At 42.2% G+C, this 23,636-nt stretch overlaps 1 long non-coding RNA gene across 2 annotated transcripts in view; it reads left to right on the forward strand.

The window, feature by feature from the left end:
• Positions 1 to 23,636, forward strand: part of LOC135103463 (uncharacterized) — a 152,920-nt gene that overhangs the window by 120,016 nt on the left and 9,268 nt on the right. For both annotated transcript variants that reach the window (XR_010270051.1, XR_010270052.1), the window contains one exon: positions 12,088 to 12,206. This is a non-coding gene — a long non-coding RNA (uncharacterized LOC135103463). The remainder of the gene's footprint in view (positions 1 to 12,087; positions 12,207 to 23,636) is intronic.

Raw genomic sequence — 23,636 nt, forward strand, 5'->3', positions numbered from 1 at the left:
CTTCTTCTTCTTCTTCCTCTTGTTTTTCTGGTCCTCTCACTCTCCAGCCATATTTTTTCTTTTTTTCCCAAGCTTTTCTGTATCTCCTCCCTCTCTCTCTCTCTCTCTCTCTCTTGCTGTTTTCCACCTCCACACCTCCACTCTCTCACCTGTCAGCCTGTCTCTCCACCATCCTCCCTCCAATCCTTCCTCTTCTTGCAGCCGAATCCAGAATGCAAAAGCTTGTGGACGCAGAGAGAGAGAGAGAGAAAGAGAGGGAGGCAGGGAGAGAGAGAGAGAGGGAGAGCGGAACGGAGAGGAGGAAGGGGTGAATGAAGGAATGTGAGGTTGGAATGAAAGAGGGGGTAGAGAAGGAGAGGTATGAGGGTAAGGGAGAGATAGAAGGGAAAGACAGAAGAGCGGGAAGAATGGAAGAAAGATAGAGAGAAAGATTGGAAACGGAGATGGAGAGGTAGAGACGAACAGATGGATGGATTAGATGTAGGAGAGCGAGAGAATAAAAAAAGAGAGAGGACTGAAGAAGAGGAATGATAGCAGATTAAAGAAAAGAAAAGACTGGAGGTAAGGAAGAGAGAAAGATTAGAAAGAAGTGGAGTGGTAAAGAAAAAGAAATGGATGGAAAAGGTGGAGGGAAGGGAGAGGGAGAGAAAAGAACCAGGATACTGAAGGAACGCAGTGATGGAAGGGGATAGGAGAGAAAAGACTGAAAGTAAGGAGGTAGGGAGGGAGGAATGGAGGGAAGAGGAGTGAGGGACATAATCTCGAAGGAAAGACAACCGCTCAGGAAAAGCAAATTGTTGGATAATTGGAAGCGAATGGGCAGAGTTGTCGTGGAGGACATGAAAGACTCCAACACATCGCTCTTGTGAGAAAAATAAACTGAAAAAGAAGAGAAAGCCAAGAATTCCTTTCAAATTTTCTTTCTTGATCGTCATATTATCACCTAGGTGTGTTTATTATTTGTATTTTTCTTCTGAAGTATTGTTCGTGAATAATACGAGAGGTTTTCATGTAAGTTCACTTTTGTTATAAATTGATTCATGATATTTATTAAGTAAGACGTTTTGGAGTTGGTTTGAGAGAGAGAGAGAGAGAGAGAGAGAGAGAGAGAGAGAGAGAGAGAGAGAGAGAGAGAGAGAGAGAGAGAGCGCCAGCTAGCCCTACCCTTCTGGAGGTGACACGTGCTTAACCCCAGGCGTGGCACAGCAGGGAGTTGGGACAATAGTATTCAAACCCCCTCTTATTGATCTTATGCATAACCAACCCAGACCACACTCACCTTGCCCCTTCAGCCCTCCACTTACTATTGAGAAAACTCTATAACCTGGATGATGAAAACGCGAAACTGTATGTGTGTGTGTGTGTGTGTGTGTGTGTGTGTGTGTGTGTGTGTGTGTGTGTGTGTGTATGTGTGTGTGTGGGTACCATTTTTTTCTATGCTGTCAAAATATTTTACTTTTTTTTCATGCATTTCTTATACCAAGTTAGAATTTTCTCAATACTACCTAACCCTTACCTTCATCCCTCATAGATAAAAACCCTAGCCCAGCCCCTTAAGTATTTTAGACCATTAGTCCTAAGTCAGACCCAGACTATCGTAGAGCAGCCTTTTCTTAGTCTAGTCCTCTCTCGCCACTTCCCTTAGGCAGACCAGACCGCCATTAACTCTTCATATCCTTAAGCCTCATCCTTCTACTCGTGAGACCTCTCTCAAAATAGGCCTACCGGTGCTTATCGGTGCAAGGAGGAGGAGAGGAGAAGGAGGAGGAGGAGGAGAGAAAGAAGAATATTATAATGCTGATGAAGATAGGGAAAGAAAGAAAGAAAGAAAGAAAGAGCAACAACAAAAACAATAACAACATGTACAAAAACAAAAAAGAACAACATGAAGGGACCAACTTAGGTTTTTCAAGAGGTCAATGTACTACACGAACCCAAAAATATCCTTGGTTTGACAGGTTACATCTCAGACGATCCCAAGAGCCGCGCCGCTCCACCCACGCCACCTTCGCGCCCTCAAAAATAAAAGTAGCAGCCGCTGAGTAAACCTTCCCAGCACGATTCGCGCATTATCATTTGCATAACAAGCAAATTTTATTGACTGAGGCCAAAGTGTTCCCGCGGGAGAGGTGAGGTGGCAGGTGAGGGAATGGGAGGGAAGGGAAGGGAAGGGAAGGGAAGGGAAGGGGTGTGCTAAGCTAAGAGAGTAAAGAGAGTAAGAGTGGGGGGTGTGGTGCTTGGATCAACATGTCGTGGCGCTTCTAGTTACGTGTAATGGACAAAAAATAAACTCGCCTGATGAAGGAACGCTGCCGAGGAGAAAAAAAATTGAACTGTTTTTGCCGCGTGTTTGCTTAATTCACAGACAGCCTCGTGAGGGCGAACAAGTCTGCTCGTGTTTGTTCTTCTATTGTGTTTCTTTGAATTGGAGGAGGAGGAGGAGGTGGTGGAGGAGGTTAAGTGAGTCTTGTACTTGTATTTCTTTTGATTCTGATCCTCACTTAAATTCCAGCGAAACTACATACTGATCTACTCACACCAAGAAAAGGTAGAATAAAATGACAAAAGTAAAAAGAGAAAACGCTGACATTATCTTCTTAAGTATATTGCTCATGTATTCGTATCTTTTTCAGTATTACTTTTGCAGATAACTGAAATTTCACGACCACAAATACTTGAAGAAAAGGTAAAAACTGATAATGTTGGTGCGTGCAGTTTTTTTGTTTTTTTTCCTTCTGTTATGATGATTTCCTCCAACAATTCCCTCCCTTGGTGTTTTCGCGAAGTCTTCCCTCACTGCCTCGCCTCGCCCACCATCTCTCCCGCCACTCGATTTGTTTTGCCCAAAGACCAAATAAGAAACTTTTGCGGAATCCAAAGTGCAGCTGAGGAAAGAAATGGAATGGGAAAAAAATATATAAGCTATTTTATTTTTAACCAAGCTTTCCTCCTCCCACGCTTGTTATTCTTAGTTTTTCTCACCGACCTCCTTTCTCTTCCTTCTCTTCATTCTGTTTTCGTTCTTATTGTGGTTCTTGTTGTGGTTCTTGCCATTCTCGTCTTTGTTGTTTTCCTACTTTTCCTCTTCCTCCTCCTTTTTCTTCTTTTCTTCCATAATATCGTCTTCGTCTTCTTCCTCTTCGACTTCACGATCTTCTCCTCCTCCTTCCCTTCCTCCTCCTCGATCTCCTTGCCTTATTTTTTATCTTTGTCTTCGTCGTTCTCTTCGTCGTCCGCCTTCGCTCTCCTCCTCCTCCTCCTCCTCCTCCTCCTCCTCCTCCTCCTCCTCCTTCTTCTCCTTCTCCTTCAGCATTTTCTCAGCGCGGCGAAAGATGGTCAACCTTTTGATTTTCATGTTTATACAGCGACAGTGCCATTTGCGGAGTATTTATTCAGCCCTTTGTGTTGCGTGTATGTGGAAAATCTCGTTTAGAATTCCACGCTAGTCTTCCCATATTGGCCAGCCTCGTAGACCGCCTGACCTCAAGGGTGGAGAGACAAGGTACAGTGGAATTCGGTACTGAGGCCACGGCTATTATCTCCTCCCCGTTGTCGGCCTATGGAGGTTCCGCTGGGTGTGCGCGACGAGTATAGATAGTACTTGGGGCTGGTATTGTGTTATAGAAGTGGAGTGTATGTATGGTCTTAATCCTCTCGTTAAGCTGCTGTTGGCTTTGTATTGTAAAAGGACGCGTAAACAATCACCTAGACGCACACACACACACACACACACACACACACACACACACACACACACACACACACACACACACACACACACACACTCCCCACACACACCCACACACACCAAAAAAAAAAAATAATAAATAAAAAAATAAGCGGCTGCAAACAGGCTAATAATCTCTCAGGAGTATGAAAAATATAATAATAAAATGAAAAGAAAAAAAAATTTGCAGCTTTCATGTCCCTTTACCTTGACATAAACATCTCCATCCCTGACTCTCTCTCTCTCTCTCTCTCTCTCTCTCTCTCTCTCTCTCTCTCTCTCTCTCTCTCTCTCTTTCTGCTGACACATGTTTTCTCCCGTCAGTGAGTCGCGACGAAGCAAAAACATGATATTGAAAGCGGTTGGGTCGCCTCCTTATTAAGGCAGCTTAGCGAGAGAGAGAGAGAGAGAGAGAGAGAGAGAGAGAGAGAGAGAGAGAGAGAGAGAGAGAGAGAGAGAGAGAGGGGGAAAACACTTTATTGTAAATTACAGCGTTAAATTGTATATTTACAACGCAGTGCACCCCTTTTTTTTTCACACTGCAGCTGAAGGGTTGGTTTACGTATGTTGTGTTTGACAAGTTAATGGTGCTCCCGTTCCCCATCTCTCCCCTCGTCCCCCCTCCGCAACACCGCTGCGGAAGTGATAGTTGTGGCGTCTTATGCTTAGTTTGAAGAGGCTGCAATAGAAATTATTAGGATTTTCAGGAGTGTTTTCGCGATTCTAATGACAGTTATGCTATTTTTTTTTTACCTTTATGTACTTCTTAGTCACAAAAAAGAAAAAAAAGTGATATAACCTGACGTAATACCATATTCCTAAAAAAAGTTAATCGTTTTATCTTTTCAATTTATCAAGCCGTAGTTGAAGTTATGACGGGTTTCAGGAGCGTTTCCAGGAATACTTCGAAAATCATTCTGGGTGATCACCAGGAAAAAAATAACCAATGAGAACACGACTAATGTGGCCTTTGAAAACAGTCCAGATGAAAGAACAAAACCTTTAAGAATACTAGCTGTTGTGCCACACCCAAATGGAAGGACTGGCTGAAGAGAAAGAGAGAGAGAGAGAGAGAGAGAGAGAGAGAGAGAGAGAGAGAGAGAGAGAGAGAGAGAGAGAGAGAGGCTGTATGGATTACAATTGTCCTCCCGGTCTTTGATCTTCCCAGTATTTGCTCTTTTCACTGTGTATAATAAGAAGACATTAAATCACTTACTTTTAAATTATAAGAATGTTCGCAAGATTAATAACCACTTCACTGTTAATCTTTTGTTTTCTTTATCGTCATTTGTTTATTAATGGACTTATTTCTTCTTCTTCTTCTTCTTCTTCTTCTTGTTCTTCTTGTTCTTCTTTTTTCTCTTCTTCTTCTGCTTCTTCTCCTCTCCTCCTCCTCCTCCTCCTCCTCCTCCTCCTCCTCTTCTTCTTCTTCTTCCTCTTCTTCTTCTTCTTCTTCACCAACATCATCATCACCATCATCATCATCATCATCATCATTTTTTTTCTCCTCCTCCTCCTCCTCCTCCTCCTCCTCCTCCTCTTCATCATCGTTCTCCTCCTCCTCCTCCTCCTCCTCCTCCTCCACCTCCTCCTTGATTTCAAAGACTGCTCTATCGCTCAATACGCCCCTTCTCTCTGCATTGCTCGCCCGAATGATGAGTCAAGGCAGCGCGCCAAAGAGAGAGAGAGAACAGATGACAACTCGAGGACAGACTCAAAAAGACGCACAGAGACACACAGGGAGACTGATTAACGCGAGGAAACGCATGGGAAACCTAAATGACGGTCGGGAAAGATTCAGAATAAGCGGGGGAAAAAAAAAGAGAGTGAGGAAAATAATAGGAGAGATAAGGAGAAATCGAAAAGAAAGCGAGAGATAGCACATGTGGAAAAAGGAAAAGAAAGGAGAGCGAAAAGTGAGGCAGATTGTTGAGAGAGAGAGAGAGAGAGAGAGAGAGAGAGAGAGAGAGAGAGAGAGAGAGAGAGAGAGAGAGAGAGAGAGAGAGAGAGAGAGAGAGAGCAAACATCACCGAGATACACAAATACAAGAGATGGCACGAGAGATTAAAGAGGAAGTGGTGAGAAGGAGAAATATAGAAGAAAAAAAGAGGAAAGAGAAGATGAGAAGGAAGGGTAAGGCGGAAGAGATTAAAAAAGAAGGGAAATTAAAGGAGGAGAAAGAGGGAAATGAAAGGAGGAGAAAGATATGAGGAAGCAGCTGAGGTATAAGAAGGAAAAAAGGGATAAAGGAGACTGGAGGAAGTGAGAAAATGTGAAAAAGGGAGGGAGAGAAGAAAAGAAGGAGGAAAAGTGTGAAGAAGCGTGAAAGGAAGAAATGGAGTGGAAGAGACAAATACAAGAAGGGATGGAAGGGAGTGAGAAAGAGAGAAATGCGGAAAGAGAAGAAAGAGGAGTGAGAGAAGAGGGGGAAGATAAGGAAGTATAAAAAAAAAAACAAGAGCACAGAGAAAAAGAGAGTGAATGAGGAAGAGAAAGAAACAGGATGAGAAATTTAAGGGGAGGAAATAAAGAAAGGAATAAAGAAAAGAAAAAAAGGAAAGAAAGGAGCGAGGAAAAGAGAGAGAAAAAAAAGGAAATATAAAAACATGGAAAGAAGAAGGGAACAGGAAGAGGAAAAAAGGGCAGGGAGATATGAAGTCATGGAAAGAAGAAGAAGAAGAAAAAAAAAAACTAAGAAAAAAAGGAAGATAAAGAAGATAATTAGTATAAAAAAAAAAAAGGAAATATGAGGATAAGCAAAGAGGAGGAAAAAAAAAGGATAAAGACAAGGAAAGAGAGGGGAGGAGAGAAGAGGCGGGTTAAGCAGGCAGGAAACACGGGGCGGCGCCGGGCGGGGCTTCCATCCAGCACAACACATATTGACCCAGTTAATGAATCTGTAAAATTCAGCAGCTAACAAATATTGACTCGCCGCATCCCAGCACACACACACACACACACACACACACACACACACACACACACACACACACACACACACACACGCGCGCACGCAAACGCAAACACACACACACACACACACACACGTTTTCTTGTTTATGTTATTGTTGTTGGTGTCTACTACTACTACCACTACCACCACCACTACTACTACTCCTCCTACTACTCCTAACACTATTACTACTACTACTACCACTATCACCACTACTACTACTACTACAATAAACAATGACAATACTGATACCTGAGCTGTGTTTACATTCTGCAGTGTTTGTGGTCCTTACTGATGTGTCAATAGGGTTAAAGGTCAATTACTTATACAAACACATTAGGGGCTGAGGCAATCACTTGAAATGATGACGCAATGTTGCTGCCCCTCCACACACTGCCGCCGAATGAAGGGTGAAGAGTAAGTGCGACTATGTGTACAGAAAAAATGTTACGTGCTGTTACTCTTGTTGTTGTTGTTGTTGTTGGTCGTGGTGGTGGTGGTGGTGGTGGTGGCGGTGCTTTTGTTGTTGATGTTGTTGTTGTTGTTGCTGCTCTTGTTGTTGTTGCTTCGTGCATGGTACTGCTGCTACTACTACTACTACTACTACTACTACTACTACTACTACTATAACAACAACAATAATAACATCACCATCACCAACAAGAACAACAACAACAACAACAACAATAATGATAAGGCTTCCGTGTAACATGACAGACGTGTTTTTGGCACAATCAAATTTCAATACTTTTTATTCGTGATTCCAATTAAGGTAACTTTTAGGCTGCCATTTTTGTGTGTGTGCCTGGAGAGGGTGCAAAATTCCCTCAGGCTTTTTGTAACGAGCGACGCCATTTTTGTTTCCCTCGTAATTAGTGACAGGTGAGGTGAGTACAGGTGAAAAAAAAACGTACACCTGTGTGTGTGTAGAGAGAGAGAGAGAGAGAGAGAGAGAGAGAGAGAGAGAGAGAGAGAGAGAGAGAGAGAGAGAGAGAGAGAGAGAGAGAGAGACGTAGTTAGGAGGAAATGTAAAAAAAAAAAAAACAGGCAGGGAGTTTCAATTATCACCCTCACCAGTTTCCTTAACAAGATCTACAGTTTACCACCCGACAGAAGCAAGAGTACAGATGGGATGGGTGTCAGGGTTATAATACCTTTTCACTTCCATGGAAAATCTACCAATTTCTTTAATAAGCCCTACAGTTTTCCATCCGACAAAGTTTTCCGCGGAATAAGTTGTTTAATAATGCGGGTCTGTGCTGCTCTTGTGACCGCCTGGGGTGCCTCGCCTGGCTAGAGTACAGCCTTCATCGTTCGCATCACCCATCCCGCTCAGCTGCCCCGCCATCCTCCCAGGGCTGGCTAGTAAAGCGAGCGTTTAATATCTGCTGGTAACTATGGTGACTGGTGACTTGAGTGAGGTATATTGGCTATATCGTGCTCGTGTGTGGCTGACGGGGTTGTCTTCTCTTGTGCCTCTACATGCGGTCAAATTTTATATCAAAATGTGTTTATCTACGGTAATACAACCACGACGCTTGGTGTGCATTAGAGGAAAATTACTGGATTTCTCTTTTTTTGTTAAATTAAAGGCCAGTGTTATGACGCACACGGGGATGTCAGCGTGATGGGAGTGACTGCTGGAGAGAGTCCTCTAGTATAGACTCTGTGATCAACAAGACAGACAAAATTAATAAAGGAAAGAAATAAAGGCAAAAGGGCAGAATGAAAGAAAGTAAGAAAATGGGGAAGAATAAAAGACAAGAGAAGAGATCAACTAAATGTTCTCTGTGCTTGTTTCCACGGCGCGAGGGAGGCGAGGGATCCATCATGAATACGATCACTCCCATCCTGCAGCAGTGTGTCTGCGCGGCGCTCTGATTGACGAATGCCTGACAGCCTGCAGTGATTAATATTTCATGGTGTTCAGGCGCAGGTCCTCATATCGCCGTACCAGTGGGCATGAGTGATGAGCCTGATGACGCCTCACTTAACATGGATGACTGGCGTGGCTCTCAATGCTCGGCTGTGCTGCTTCTCTCATTGGAGCAACTCATGTTTTTTAAAATCTTTGAATACGAGTGTGTGCCGAAGGACAACCTGACGACTCTCGTAGGTGTCTCCGAACACTGATCGCCTTCCTTGGTTATTCTTTATAAAACAAAGCCAATGCTACCTATGAGAAAATAGAAGTTGTATAGTTTAATAAATTTCGACATCCTTTAGAGAGGCTTTCCGGATTTTATGTTGGAACGTAAAGAAAGTCCAAAGTTGTAACAATACCTGCATCCCAACAAACAAGCCCCACAAGGACCTCAAAAGTTGAAGCACGTCAAGTATGTTTAGATTACTTGCATGGAATTATTCGAAAACGCCATGTTTGTATTTGTATATAATGTGGGCATGCATATGCATGTGAGTGTGTGTGTGTGTGTGTGTGTGTGTGTGTGTGTGTGTGTGTGTGTGTGTGTGTGTGTGTGTGTGCATGACAGTCGCAGCTATGCACAGGCACAACACAGGTGACGCAGACGGTGATGACTGATAGGACTGACGAATGCCTCTCTCTCGCCGGGCAGCGGAATTCCCGGCCCAGTACAAATTGGTGTCCTGCCACTCCGACAGATGACTGCCGCTCCCCGCTGCCTGCACAGGAAATGTGAGGGATGGGCGCGTCTGTCTTCTGGCTGGTGGGTCTGTACTGGCAGCTGGGGGATCTGCGACCGAGCCTTGTGTCAGTGCGAGGAAGTTAGAGACGAGGAAAGTTGCTGCGACGAGAACTACTTCTAACAGTCATACCTGCGTTGCTGTGTCGTTCTGACCACTTACCATACTAATACTTGAACCCTTTTAACGTATGGCCAATCGTCATATGCTTGAATACAACGGATTTATTTATTTATCTTATATATATATATATATATATATATATATATATATATATATATATATATATATATATATATATATATATATATATATATATATATACATATATATATATATATATATATATATATATATATATATATATATATATATATATATATATATATATATATATATATATTCATATTTGATACAGTTTAGAGCTGCGTGAGGGAAAAACAAGTCAGTCATTTCGAACAGAAGATCACAATACTTGCCAATGATTAGACAGTGTGTGTGTGTGTGTGTGTGTGTGTGTGTGTGTGTGTGTGTGTGTGTGTGTGAAGAATAGGTCAGCACCGCAGCGCCTCCTCCTCTCACCCTTATAATGGAAGTCCAGTTTTATCGCTCTTCATAATTCATCTTGACTCTTCTCGTCTTTCTTTTTCTCCCTTATTTTTCCTCCTCCTCTTCCTCCTCTTCCTCTATCTTATGCCACTACCAAACTTTATGTACGCTTACAAATTTATTTTTTTTATTTATTCACGAACTGACTCTTATTTCGCTATTTTTTTCTAGCTTTTGTTGTTATTATTTTTACTGTGTCATAATCTCCTCGTTGCGTCTGATTAGCGTGGGAAATTACGGATTCTTTTGTCCACGGAGTTAATTAGGAGGAAAGAGAGAGAGAGAGAGAGAGAGAGAGAGAGAGAGAGAGAGAGAGAGAGAGAGAGAGAGAGAGAGAGAGAGAGAGAAGAAACGTAATACATACACACATGCATATATATACATACAGACAAATAGCCAGACAGAAAATATACACCAGTTTGTAACACAAATACTGACAAGCTGACAAATACACACATACATACACACATACATACATACATACAGATAGACAGGCAGAGAGATAGACAATGACAGCGGATAATGAACAAAAGAGAAAAGGAAGAAAGTAAAAAGAAGGAGGAGGAGGAGGAGGAGGAGGAGATGAGATAAAGGGAGAAGACGAAGGAGAACACCCAGAGGAAATCAACTTATCTCCCTGGACAGGTGAAATACTGCTCCTTTCCTCCCTCTCCTCCTTCTTTCCTTCTCTCCTTCCCTCTCTCCTTGTCTTCATCTCTTTTATTTCTTTTTTTTTTGTTTTGTTCAGTCATCCGTTTAATTTTTCTGGTACTTTTTCTTACTTCTTTTCTATTTTCTTTTGACTGTTTGCAGGATCTCTCTCTCTCTCTCTCTCTCTCTCTCTCTCTCTCTCTCTCTCTCTCTCTCTCTCTCTCTCTCTCTCTCTCTGCGTTTGAAAACTGCACTTGTTTGAGAGAGAGAGAGAGAGAGAGAGAGAGAGAGAGAGAGAGAGAGAGAGAGAGAGAGAGAGAGAGAGAGAGAGAGAGAGAGAGTCATCACTAGCTCTTACCTTCCAAGAGAAAATTTGCACGCCCTGTAATCCTCTATATTTAAAAGTAAATAATATATGGAATGAGGACACATCTCTACAGTGCCATAGACTGACGCTTATTTGTACAGTTTTCCACCTATACTATGAAAAACATTTACTTATCAGTATGCGTAGTAAAGGAGAGTGAAAGTTTACTTTGGTTTCCCACTGTAAGCTTAGTTTTCTGTGAAATACCTTGTGTTGTGTAGAAAACGTACTTTTAGGGGAAACAGCTACATATGAGGTTATGCAGCCTGGCGAAGGGAATGCGAAGAACTACAGCTAATGTCCATTTAATACTATATAGACACTGAGGTTACGCGGCTTAGTGAAAAGAATGCGAGCAACTACAAGTGAAGTTACGCAACCCTTCCAGTAGAATAGGAACAATCATCTGGTTTAAGAATTCACTTATTAAACTGAAGATTGCGTTGGATGCACACGATTTTCCGAGTTCATTTCGAGTCATCAAAAATAGTATTAAAATCACGTTCTTTGTTGCACCTGCTTTTAAAACAATTGCATAAGGAGGTTAAATCAAGTGCTTCTCTCAAATAACATAAACACTAAACTGAAGCTCAATTATGAAGGGAAGTCCTCATACACATTTCGATTTATAAGACAGGTCAACACACAGCCTTACATCCAAAATTCGAGAATTGTCTTGAAACCTCCTTCATTACTGTTATTCTCTTCTTCGTTGGTTTTGGGAAGCTGCATAATAGCCAAGGAGCATAACATCAGGATCACTGACATTACGCTCATCATTGCCATTCTTCCCACAAAGGATATGTGTGATGTAAACAAAATTCTTAGGGTCAGTAATCAGTACAAGACTTGAAGCAACGGGTTCAGGCTTGATGAAGTGATATTTATAAAATACCTAAGAAGATAATGGTTCTCAAACAGAGTGGCAGATGATTAGAATGAACTCAGTAATCAGAGAGTTAGGGTCGAGTCAACGGGGAGCTTTTAAAAGATCTGGTAAATTTATGGATATTGATGATAGGTGGAAACAGGTAGATATGTTTTATACAAGGATGGAGGCCTCCTGGCTTCTTGCAGCTTCCCTTGTTTCCTTACGTTCTTATTTTTTTTTAACAGGCGTGGAGGAAGAGAAGGGGCTGTACTCACCTGTACCAGCAGATGCCAGCCCCGACCACGGCACACACCGCCATGGCTGTGCTGCCCGCCAACACCGCTGCAGGGAAGAGAGAGTCAAGGTTAGGAGGAACACAATGCAGAGTGTTTGATTGTTCTGACTGGGATGAACTCTGTGATAAGTAACTGGGATAAAGCAAGATTAGGATGAGCACAATACAATGTTCTTTTTTGTTCTGACTGCTATAAACTCTGAAAAGTGATTGGAATAGACTCCGTGAGGGGTGACTTGGGATAGACGCAGAAATCAGGTTGTAGGTGCCAAGTCAATAGGGAGCTCTTAACTCTTTCCCTGCGATATGCAAACATTTAAGCCACTAATCAAATCTTTATAAACACCTACAAGAAAGAGGGGGTATTAAAAAAAGTAGATTTTGTAATTTCTAGCCACTGTAGTGTTTGGAGGTGGCTATGGAACGGTGAAAGATGCCTCAGTGTAATTAGTCATTGAGGAAAGATATGTCAGATAGCAGTGAAAGAGTTCGAATTAAATGAACAGGCAAAATGATGTAATACTGGGATCTCTGTCTTCTGCATGCAAGTCTATCTAATCATCAACAATTATTTTTATATTGCTTTCGCCATTACATGTATTAGCATTGACCTTATGTAATAATTGAGAACTGCCTCTTGTCATGGAAAAAGAGAGATAGAAAGAAAGAAAAAGAAGCAAGGAAGAAGAGGTGAAGCCAGCGCTCAACAGATGGCGTAGTGAGCGATTAAGTGAAAGAAAATGAGTGTAAAGTAAACGCAAACAATTCACTTGCTTATTTTTATGTCATTATAGTAATTTGGAGGCGAATTGAACGCATTAGTGTTGCCATTACTTTAACAGCTCTTCATGTCACCAGTCACGGGCAAATATTCCATTTTACAGCGATTTCGATCACGAGGGAATTTTTTGAGGCATGCGCTGTGGTGCGGCGTGTGTGGTGTGAAAAATGTGTGATATAGTGGGATCATTTACCGCTACGAGAGAGGGAGAGAGAGAGAGAGAGAGAGAGAGAGAGAGAGAGAGAGAGAGAGAGAGAGAGAGAGAGAGGAGAGAGAGAGAGAGAGAATGGGGAAGGACTGAGGAATGTTAAGTTTGGTAGTTACTGCAATTAATGAAATGAGAAATAAAATATGGAAAAAAAAAGGAGAGCATAAGATTGTAATAAAGGTAACTCCAAAATTTAGTAAAGTAAAGCAGGAGGGTAATAAATAGAATCTCTCAAAACTACTGAAAAAAAAAAAGCAGTGGAAGCATTTTTTTCTCTTTAAAAATTTATATAAACTAAGTGAATTTTGGCTCAAACAACTCCACTGCGTCACATGAACTCGCGTCGCGGACATGATAAAAATTCACGTCCACGAGGGAAAAGAGATTAATCATTCAGCAAGGTTCCGACAAGATTAGAAACGTGAAAATGCCTCTTATATATTCTAGAACGAATAAGAGAGAAAAAAAGAAAAGAGGATAATAGAATAAAAAGTGAGAAAATGAAAGAAAAATTTACTGGGAGAGGAAAATTCTAATTCTATAGACACAAAAAAAAAAAAAAAAAAAAAATAGAAGAACTGTCACTAAAGAATGCATGAAGATTTAAAGACGTAAAAAGAAAACATGGTAAAGAATTAAAAGAAAGAAAATAATTAATTAACACTAAAAAACACCATTGCCCAAAAAAAAAAGGAGAGAGAATACAAGAAAAAAAAAAACAAACCAACCAATGAAAAAAGAAATATAAGCAAGAAAATAAACAAGATAACACAAGACTCGGAGAGAAAGAAAACAAGACAAAAACAGAAGAAAAAAAAAACATTCATTCCATTGACGATAAAAGATAAAGAGAACTGGAAGAACGAAAACACAACGGCAGCAAGCAACACGAGCATGACATCCCCGCCACATCCCCGCCACATCCCCGCCACATCCCGCCTGCTCCTTTCTCGTAATGGCACCGGCAGTTGTAATGGCCAGGGGGTTTGCATTGGTGAATAGGAGCTGCAGGCGAGGCGAGGCGAGGGCAAAGGCGTGCACATTCTCCTCTTTTAAGGCTTTTGCAATATAATCTCCCTTGCCAGATATCCACTTAGGGTAACGTGGCGTCCTAGGCTGGGCTGTAATGGGAGAGGGCAGGTGCTTGGTGTGGGAGAGAGAGAGAGAGGGAGGGGAAGAGAGAGGGGGGATCGTTATGTGGTGGTGGTGGTGATGGTGGTGGTGGTCGTAATGGTGGTGGCTGGCGTGACCACATTACAAGGCAAGTTAGTTGTGTATGCATGGCTCAGTACTTCCTTAGTGTTTCTCTTCTCTCTCTCTCGTCTCTCTCTCTCTCTCTCTCTCTCTCTCTCTCTCTCTCTCTCTCTCTCTCTCTCTTCCTGCTCCACTCATTTGCTTCTCATATTTCATTGCACGTATTCTTCCTCTATTCCTCCTTGCCTCATTATAACTGCCAGAGCAAACAGAGACTTTTTTACTCCACCAAAGCCCCGCAGCTGTCACACCCAAGCCACGACACAGGAGGTTAGAAGGAGAGGACGGAGGGATCAGCACGGTAAACTAGGATTATACGGAGAGAAGGCCGAGTCAGAAAGTATGATAGAATGTAGTAAAGGATTTTCTCTACAGAGTTGGGAAAAAAAGAGAATTGAGGAAGAAGTGTATTAGTGAAAAAGAAGCTGTGTAAGAGACAATTATAGAAGCAAGGAGTGGACAAGACAAAAGGGAAACAGTTCATAAGGATAAATAAAAAAGGAAGAAAAAGAAATAAGAAAAGAAGAAAAAAATGAGAAAAGAAAAGAAGATGAGGAAAGGAAAAAGAAGAAGAAGAGGAAGAAGTTGTAAAGCCGCGTGTGACTGTCTCGCTGGATTGAGTCTCCCCCTTGACAGACGCGCCTGACAAGCAACTCCAGAGCACAAGTCGATTTTGGTGGCAGGCTCGGCATCGCAGTCCTGCAGGGAACATATCTTTCATCACGGGAATTATTAATTTCGGAGCACCATTAAGGACCACTGAAGCACTTATGAACCGCACTTCCACTACATTCAAAAGGCTCTAGTTGAAGTTACACAAGTTTTTAAGGGTATTTCTTATGGTTTTAATGACAGATTGATATGATTTCTATATTATCAAAAGGAAAACATTCTTGAGAACTCGCTAGTCATCCCTGTGGCCTTTGAAAATAGTCGTGGTGAGACAGCAAAGAGTTTCTGAATACTACTGGCCTTAGTTTAGCGTGTTTTATCCCAGAGAATCATGAAGGTACGCTGCTTATCGGTGTGGGTGACGGCAGCGCGACGGACTGAAGGATTTTTCGGTGACGTTTAGATATATTACTGAAGCCATGTTGAGGTTGCGATTGAGTTTGAGGCTGACTGAAAGGGTGAAGGATTAAGAATGTTTTATGAGGTGTAACAAGGGGTGACAAGGAAAATTCTCAGGATCAGTAATCAGGATGGAAAGAGAAGTAATGGATTCAAGCTTGTTAGGAGACAGGAAGGAATTGGTTCTCAAATAGAGTGGCAGATGTATGGAATGGACTCAGTAATCAGGTTCTCAGTGCTGAGTCATTAGGAAGCTTTAGAAGATCAAACAAATTTATGGATGGGGATGATAGGTGGAAATAAGTAGGTACATTTTAGACAGGGCTTGGCACGTGTAGGCCTGATGGCTTCTTGCAGCTTCCCTTATTTTCTTATGTTCTTATGTTCTTATATCAAAGTGTATCTCAGACTGGCAGCCGTGAGACGCAAGAGACGCAGCTCCTCACTAGATGCGTCGGTACATTTGCTCGACGGACAAAGGAGACACTCATTTCACTTGACGTTCATCGATCCTCGGTAGCTGAGGGGACAGTGGCGGGCAGGAAGTAAGTACTGAACTGACCGTGCCGTGAAACACACTTGGGACTGACTTGTGCTACTCCTCACGCATCCTTGGTACATCACCCCTCTACCTACCAAGCGGACTTCTATTTATACACCACCGATCCTCTTCCCTCAATCTTGTCCAGGCAGTCAAGTGGTAAGACTGTGGGTGGAGCTTTATTTAAGTCTTCCACCATACTATGCTGAATAAAGCAAAAATTAGAGAATGGAAGTTTATATATATATATATATATATATATATATATATATATATATATATATATATATATATATATATATATATATATATATATATATATATATATATATATATATATATATAAGAAGGGGATTCTGATCAAAGGTAACAGATAAAAAGGCTGTAAAAAAGGCCTACTGAAATTTCAAGACTCCAAGGAGTTTAGTCAGAAGGGTTATCTAAAATTTGAAGATGTCTTGAAATATGCATTAAAATTTTTGAAATAAATCTTTCGACATGCACCTGGGAAAGTGTAGCAGGGTATGGCGTCGTTAAATTTCTTTCTACATTATTAACCGCTGACATATGTCGCTTAATGACAACGTTGACAGTCGCTTGCAAGCTTCATCTTCATTTATTCATCGAGTCGTGCCTTGATTAACGTTCAGGTCGGCGTGGAGAGCCTCGTGGGGTTCACTTATCATTCAGACACACAGCTTTGCTCGGTGTTGTTATTCCACGTATAGGTTTTTGTTTCTTTCATTGAGGTGACGTGGCTTTCTGATTTGTCGTGTGAAACTTTTTAGCCCGTGGAGGAAAAGAAACACGCGAGGCGAGGGAACACACACACACACACACACACACACACACACACACACACACACACACAGGAGGAAGAAGAGCAGGATCAAAGGCGGCGAGTCACAGCAAACATCATAAACCAAGTTAATAAGCAACACTTCAGATCTTGGTGCACTCAGCCAGTCGTCCCTTCCCGGAGCACATCACAGGACAGAGGTGTAGCTGAGGTAACCCGAAATGATAATAAAGCCTTGATATTAGATAAAGTGTGGCAATGCAATAAATGTGTGAGATGAGATGACCCAAAGATATGACAGTATTAAAAAAAAAAAAGTGTGATGGTAATGTCAGATTGCATTCGTCGTCTTTGAATGTTGTGTGATGCAGGACTTGTGTGTGTAAGAAGCAAGAGAGATGTGACTCACAGACTTCGCCTTAGTCCTGCAAATGTTTACCTTCTAATCGCTAAACGAAACTAAGATCGTTAATTTCGTATGTATCCCTGCACAATTTTTCCTTATATCGTGTAATTTAAGTCGAAATGGTCAATTATTGTTGCGATACAGAATAACTGACAAAGGCTTGGAGTGAGAAAGTACCGCGTCCATCATGTTACTCTCGCTGTCAGGGCGCCAGGTGGGCGTTATCTTGGCATTACGTTGTTATTAAACTGAGGCCATTGGCAGCTTATTTCATCACGCCAGCCTTCACATTAATATTATTACTTCATAGCGTGCAGCGAACTCAGGATAAATATTTGTGATTGATGATGGCAGCAGATGCAACGGGTATTACTAAATATTGCTCCACCTCGCAGCGCTAACACTGAACACTGCGTCTGATAGAGAGAGATGCAATAGTAAAAGCAGCAACAACAGCAACACCATGTCTATTTCTGTTAGTGTTATTGTTGTTATTGCCCTGACTCTACTGCCATTACTACTCTCAATGATGATGATCCTATTACTGCAATTACTATATGGAGGACAGTTTTTATTTATTCATTCGTTTATCTATTTACTCTCTCTCTCTCTCTCCCTCTCTCTCTCTCTCTCTCTCTCTCCTCTCTCTCTCTCTCTCTCTCTCTCTCTCTCTCTCTCTCTCTCTCTCTCTCTCTCTCTCTCTCTCTCTATATATATATATATATTATTTTTTTTTTTTTTTTAAGAAGTTGGAAGAGCAAATTATATCAATTTGACTTTGGTCATCATAATATGATATAATATTATCGAAAAAGCTTTCCAGTGAACATAAGAGACATTTCAGCGTGCCTTACTCTATCTGTGAAATTAATTAAGGAACAGATTCGAAATTTCGGGTGCTAATTAAGTTTTCTCAATTGTTGTAAATCAGAATATAAAGGGAAAAAATAAGATAACTGTCAACAAGTAACGACTGGGGTGGACTTTTAAAATCCCCAGGGTGTGGGATACCACGCAAGATTTATGGTTAATTAGTGGTGTTAGGAATCAGCGTGAGCTCGCCTCGCCTTCCTAGAAGTCGCCACAACGCACTAACAAACCAACATAAATTCCCCTTCCTTTTACGATAATTATTGCATGAAATACACTATTACAACAAGTCTCAGACTGTCGCTTCACAGTGACATAAAAGATCAGGACATCATTATCGTCTCTCTCTCTCTCTCTCTCTCTCTCTCTCTCTCTCTCTCTCTCTCTCTCTCTCTCTCTCTCTCTCTCTCTCTCTCTCTCTCTCTCTCTCTCTCTCTCTCTTTCTTTCCCACCTGACAGAAAATTTAGGCCACATAATTTTTTTCAGCGGGATAGAAAATTAGAACAGCAATATTTTCTTTCGTTGTCACAACAACAGATGATTAAGACCACATTTTTATTGCTTTGTTCCACCATGAGAAGAAAATTACTACATCATCTAACTTTTGTTTTATCCACAAGACAGAATATTCCGCAGCATCATTGTCCCCCTTGAAGAGCAACATAATACACATTCATCCTGATACGAATTGCCTCAAAGACTTAATATTCTCCTCAGTCATTACAAACACACCAAGCATCCCCGTCCCGAGCAGCCTTCACGTCCCTCACTCCCTCCTCACCCTGAGCTGCATTTCGGACCACCTCGGGCATTTGTTTCAGATCCATCTCATCTCCTACCCTCTCTATTTCCAAGAGTTGTATGGAGTCTCTTGCATTAGTTTCGTGAGGGTTCTATTTTTTTTAAACGTTTTGTTCCCCCACCACGACTGTTTTCAAAGGATACAGAGATGGTTGGACAAGGTCTCATGGATTTATTTTATTTTTTTGCTTTTGGTGAAAACTTATCAAACTATCATTAGAATCATGACAGCGTCCTTGAAAACCTACAGTGATTTGTGCTACAGCATGTTAAGTGTGTAAAATAAGGTGACGAAGTGTTTAGGAATACGGAGTTAGAGATGCGATTCAGTTTTTAAAATCCAAGTTATGTTTTCCTAATATTATCTTATTTTGATTAATCTTGTAAGTATTTTTTGTACTCCGGTATTTTGGCGATTACATGATTATGATCTCAATGCTGCAACATTTTCACTTGAACAATCAATGAGTTTCCTTTTTTTTTTTTTCGCTTTGAGACGCACCATAATTGAAATAAAAATCTCATGTGTATTAAATCACTACTCCTTCACTGCCCTTCTGTCTTTCCCGCATCATTCAGTCAGTTAATCATTCTTTCCTTTTCTGTTCCCATTCTGAGATGTAATGTAAATTTCCTACACGTCCTAAGCATGTTGGATCTCTGCTCTCCTTCACAACACCATCTTCTACATCATTCAACCAAAAACTCCTTCCCTTTTTAAGATAACTCGATAAGCCTCTCCTCTCGTTCTATACAAGTTAAATCACTCTCCTTCACAACCCATCCATCTCTGCCGCGACACTTCCGGGGACCGCGGCAGGAGAGGCAACACCCAACACCCACCTGTGAAGTAGACGTCGGAGAGCTGGTCTCCATCCCCCTGCGCACGGTGGAGTGAGTAACCTGGCTCGTGGTTAGCAGCGGAGGCTCGGCGGAGGTGCATGTAGTTCACGGCCTCGGGTTGTGAGGTGGCAAGTTTCGAGGCAGGAAGGATCTCTGCGGCTGCGGAGGAAGGGAGGATGAATGCATAAGGGACCTGAGGGGTTATGTGGATAGATAGATGTACAATTGTATGTATAGATGAATCAATAGATAATTTTGACCACACAGAAGTCATAAATACATTCCTCATTGGTCTAACTAATATATGCACAGAACGAATCACTATATTAGAAGAAAAATTAATGGCGAGCCTTCACTAGACTCCTCTTCTTACAGTAACTTAATTTTTATTCATGTCACCTGCACTGGGAGTTCCTTAACTACTGTAATTATATTTAATGGTATTACCATGCATGAGTCTCAGATGGTCACAATTAATCATCATTATATAATTACTATCAACATTACTGCTCTTTGGCTTTGTCCTTCAAGCGTGTGGCTGTGGGTGGCTCCACTGTGCACTGTACCTAAATGTTCACAGCCACGTGTAAACAAAGTCTGATGCAGGTAATATCTACAATACTACATGGTCTATATCAATTTATATTTTCCTTTTTATATTTATATGAAAAGCCCAAAAAAGAATTATTAGAAACCATAAAAAGGACACATGACATGATACAGTTCTTTACCTTCTCTATAAAACCAGCAACATATGTCAGATCTGTTATTAAGAACGTCTGTGATTGTTTGTCCCCGTCACTCTCACATCATTATTATTGTTGTCCCTGTGGCGGGGTGAGAGGAGTGGCCAGGGACAGGAACACTGTGAGAGTTGGGGCGGGTAAGCGGTGTGAAGGCACTGAAGGAAGGCGCCATAGCGGGGAGGAGTAAAAGAGAGATGAAGGGTGTGTTAAGGGTAGACAAGGGAGAGGAGAGCGTGGGGATGGCTGGTGAGGGAGGCGATGCATTGTGTGTCACTGTGAGGGCGGAAGGTTGGTGAGGATAAGGTGGAAATCATATAACAGTGGCTTAAAGAAAGGAATGTTACAGGTAGTTGGTTGTGTGGGATGGAATAAAAAAAGACAATCAGATAGTCTCCAGGAAAAAAAAAAAAAATGAATAGTGCAGATAGATGGATGTGTAAGGGAAGGAGGAGATAGACTGGGTGCTGTGCTATCTTCTGTACGCGTGTAAATATTGCCTCCAGTGTGTATAATGTGCTTTGCCCGACCAGTAATCCATCACTCCGCCGCTGCCTTCAAGCCTTCACTCTCATTTGACGTTCAATTGAGTCCAGCGAAAAAAAGAAAAAAGAAAAAAAAAAAACCTGATTTGAATAATTATCCAATACTAATATCACATTACTGAAAATCTAGAATCATGCATCCTGTTTCCTACGTCATAGAGAGAGAGAGAGAGAGAGAGAGAGAGAGAGAGAGAGAGAGAGAGAGAGAGAGAGAGAGAGAGAGAGGAAAAATATATGACAGGATCAGGTTGCAGGAAAGGCACTATATTGGTCAGTGTTTCCATTCCCTGCTGGCTTTGTTCTCTGTCTGTCTATCTAGCTGTCTGTCTGTCTGTCTGTCTGCCTGTCTGTCTGTCTTTTTGTCTGTGCGCATGTATTTATATATGTATTTCTTTCTGTCTTTGTTTGTCAGTCTATCTCTGTAGATGTCTGTGTTTGTGTTTGAGCCTCTCTCTCTCTCTCTCTCTCTCTCTCTCTCTCTCTCTCTCTCTCTCTCTCTCTCTCTCTCTCTCTCTCTCTCTCTCTCTCTCTCGCCAATGCGTGAACCAGGAAGGAGGGCAAGCGGGTGAACCAGCTCCTGCCGTCTGCTAATTACAAGTTATACTCTTACCTAGAATATCGCATGCCACTGCTGTATGCTGGCTGCCATAACCTAACTCAGGCCGAGCATTCCTTCTTTATTGCTTCCTTATGTCATAGCGCGCCTCTGTTACACTGCGCCCCTTGTAGTAAAGTGGCACAGTGGTTCACGCCGAGTCACAACTGAGGGGTGCAGGGTGGCGAGTCCCTGGCCAGAGTGAGACAATCTGTGTGGATTTGGCTTCATCCTGACAGCCTTGCTCGCTCAGCCCAGCCCAGCACACGGCAGATGTTGACCTAAGGCAACTTGTTATGACTTTGGAATTTGGCAGGAGTGGATAGCCAGCGGTGTGTGTGTGTGTGTGTGTGTGTGTGTGTGTGTGTGTGTGTGTGTGTGTGTGTGTGTGTGTGGAGGGCGGGGTGTTGAATAATTAAGCGTACGGTGTAATTAAACAATTTCCTAGTGTCATTTTGAGAAGGGGAGACAATTGCTTTAGTGTTAAATATCCTACCTTTGTCATTGCCTCAAGGTGAATTAAAGATACACGCAAACGATAATGTCTACCTGTGCTGGTGTATGTATTACCTTTGTCACCCTTACTGCGAGTCTGTTTCCCTCCCTCGTACTTCCTTCCCTCTTTGCTTCCTTAAATACTTTGTCCTCCTTAGCATAGTGTTGTTTTTTTTTCTTTACCTCCGCTCCCTCTCCGTTATATCCTCGCCGCTGGTGTTCCCTTTGTCCTTGAAATGTGCTATGTATAGATTCCTTAACTTCCACCTACGTCACTTTCCTGTCCATCATGCTCAGTTTGTCTCATATTTTTCTTCCTTTCGCTTGTCTACGGGTATTTAACTCATTACTTTTTTTTTCCTCCTGAAACCTTGTATTTTCCCTTTCCTACCTACATCATTTCTTCCTATCATATTTGTGCCTTCTATCTAGTTTTGTCTTTCCTCTCACTTTTTTTAAATGTAAGAGGGACACTGACCTAAGATGGCTACAAAACTGAGAACAAAAAAGTCCCCCTGAGGTACCGGTCCCTAAAGGAAAGGGTCAAAAGGTCAAAAGGATTACCTAAAATTGGAGGAGAAATGTCTTAAAACCTCTTTCCAAACGTATTTTCCACATTACCTTCCTTACTTTTCATCTAAACTTTTGTACCTTTCACCTTCCTACCTGCGTCTGGTCTTGTGTCATCCACTTCCTTGCTCTGCTCCGTCTCCTGTTTATAATTCGCCTCTTCTTTCTTCATCATCAGCTGACTGTCGCCGTTGTAATCAGCATCTCCCGCCAACTCCTTCCTGAAAAACTCCCTCGCATCCTCTACTTCCTCCTCCACGCCCTCCTCCGGCTCGTCTTCCTCCTCCGCTAGCAGCCTTGGATTCTGCAGTCCCCCAGGATAAAGCGCCCTTGGGAACTGGAGGTCCTGCTGGCTGAGGTAGCTTGGACGCCTTAGCTCCTGAGGGCGGTAACGGGGGTCGAAACTGCGCTGCATACTCAGTTGGGTACTGCGCGTCCTCATCCGGGTACTGCAGCAAGTCTCCGGGGTACTCGAGGTGCGGTGGGAGGCTGAGGTCGGAAGTGAGGCGGTGCAGGAGCTCTGAGCCGGAGGGGGAAGGGTCGTGGCGAGACGTCGGGGGATGGTAGTACCGCTCATCTTGTGGGGTGACGGCAAACTCGATCTTGTCGTTCACGTCCTGCAAACAAGAGGTGGTGTTAGTGTGGTAGTGGTGGCGGTTGTGGTTGTTAAGTGGTGGCGGAAAGGGTTTGTTGTTGGTCTTTTGTTGGTGGTGGTGATAATTGTGGTTGTGATGTAGACAAAAAGTGGTGTTAATGTGGTAGTGGTGGTGGTGGTGATTAGAGGAGGAGGAGAAAAATTGTTCGTGGTGGTGGTGGTGGTGGTGGTGATTATGGTGGTTGTGAAATAGATGAGGAGAAGGAAATGAAAGTGTTTGCTGTGATAATGGTGATGTTTGTGGTCAAGTGATGTTGGCGAGAGAGAGAGAGAGAGAGAGAGAGAGAGAGAGAGAGAGAGAGAGAGAGAGAGAGAGAGAGA

The sequence above is a fragment of the Scylla paramamosain genome, chromosome 9, assembly GCF_035594125.1.
Source record: "Scylla paramamosain isolate STU-SP2022 chromosome 9, ASM3559412v1, whole genome shotgun sequence".
In the NCBI taxonomy this organism is placed as follows: Eukaryota; Metazoa; Arthropoda; class Malacostraca; order Decapoda; family Portunidae; genus Scylla; species Scylla paramamosain.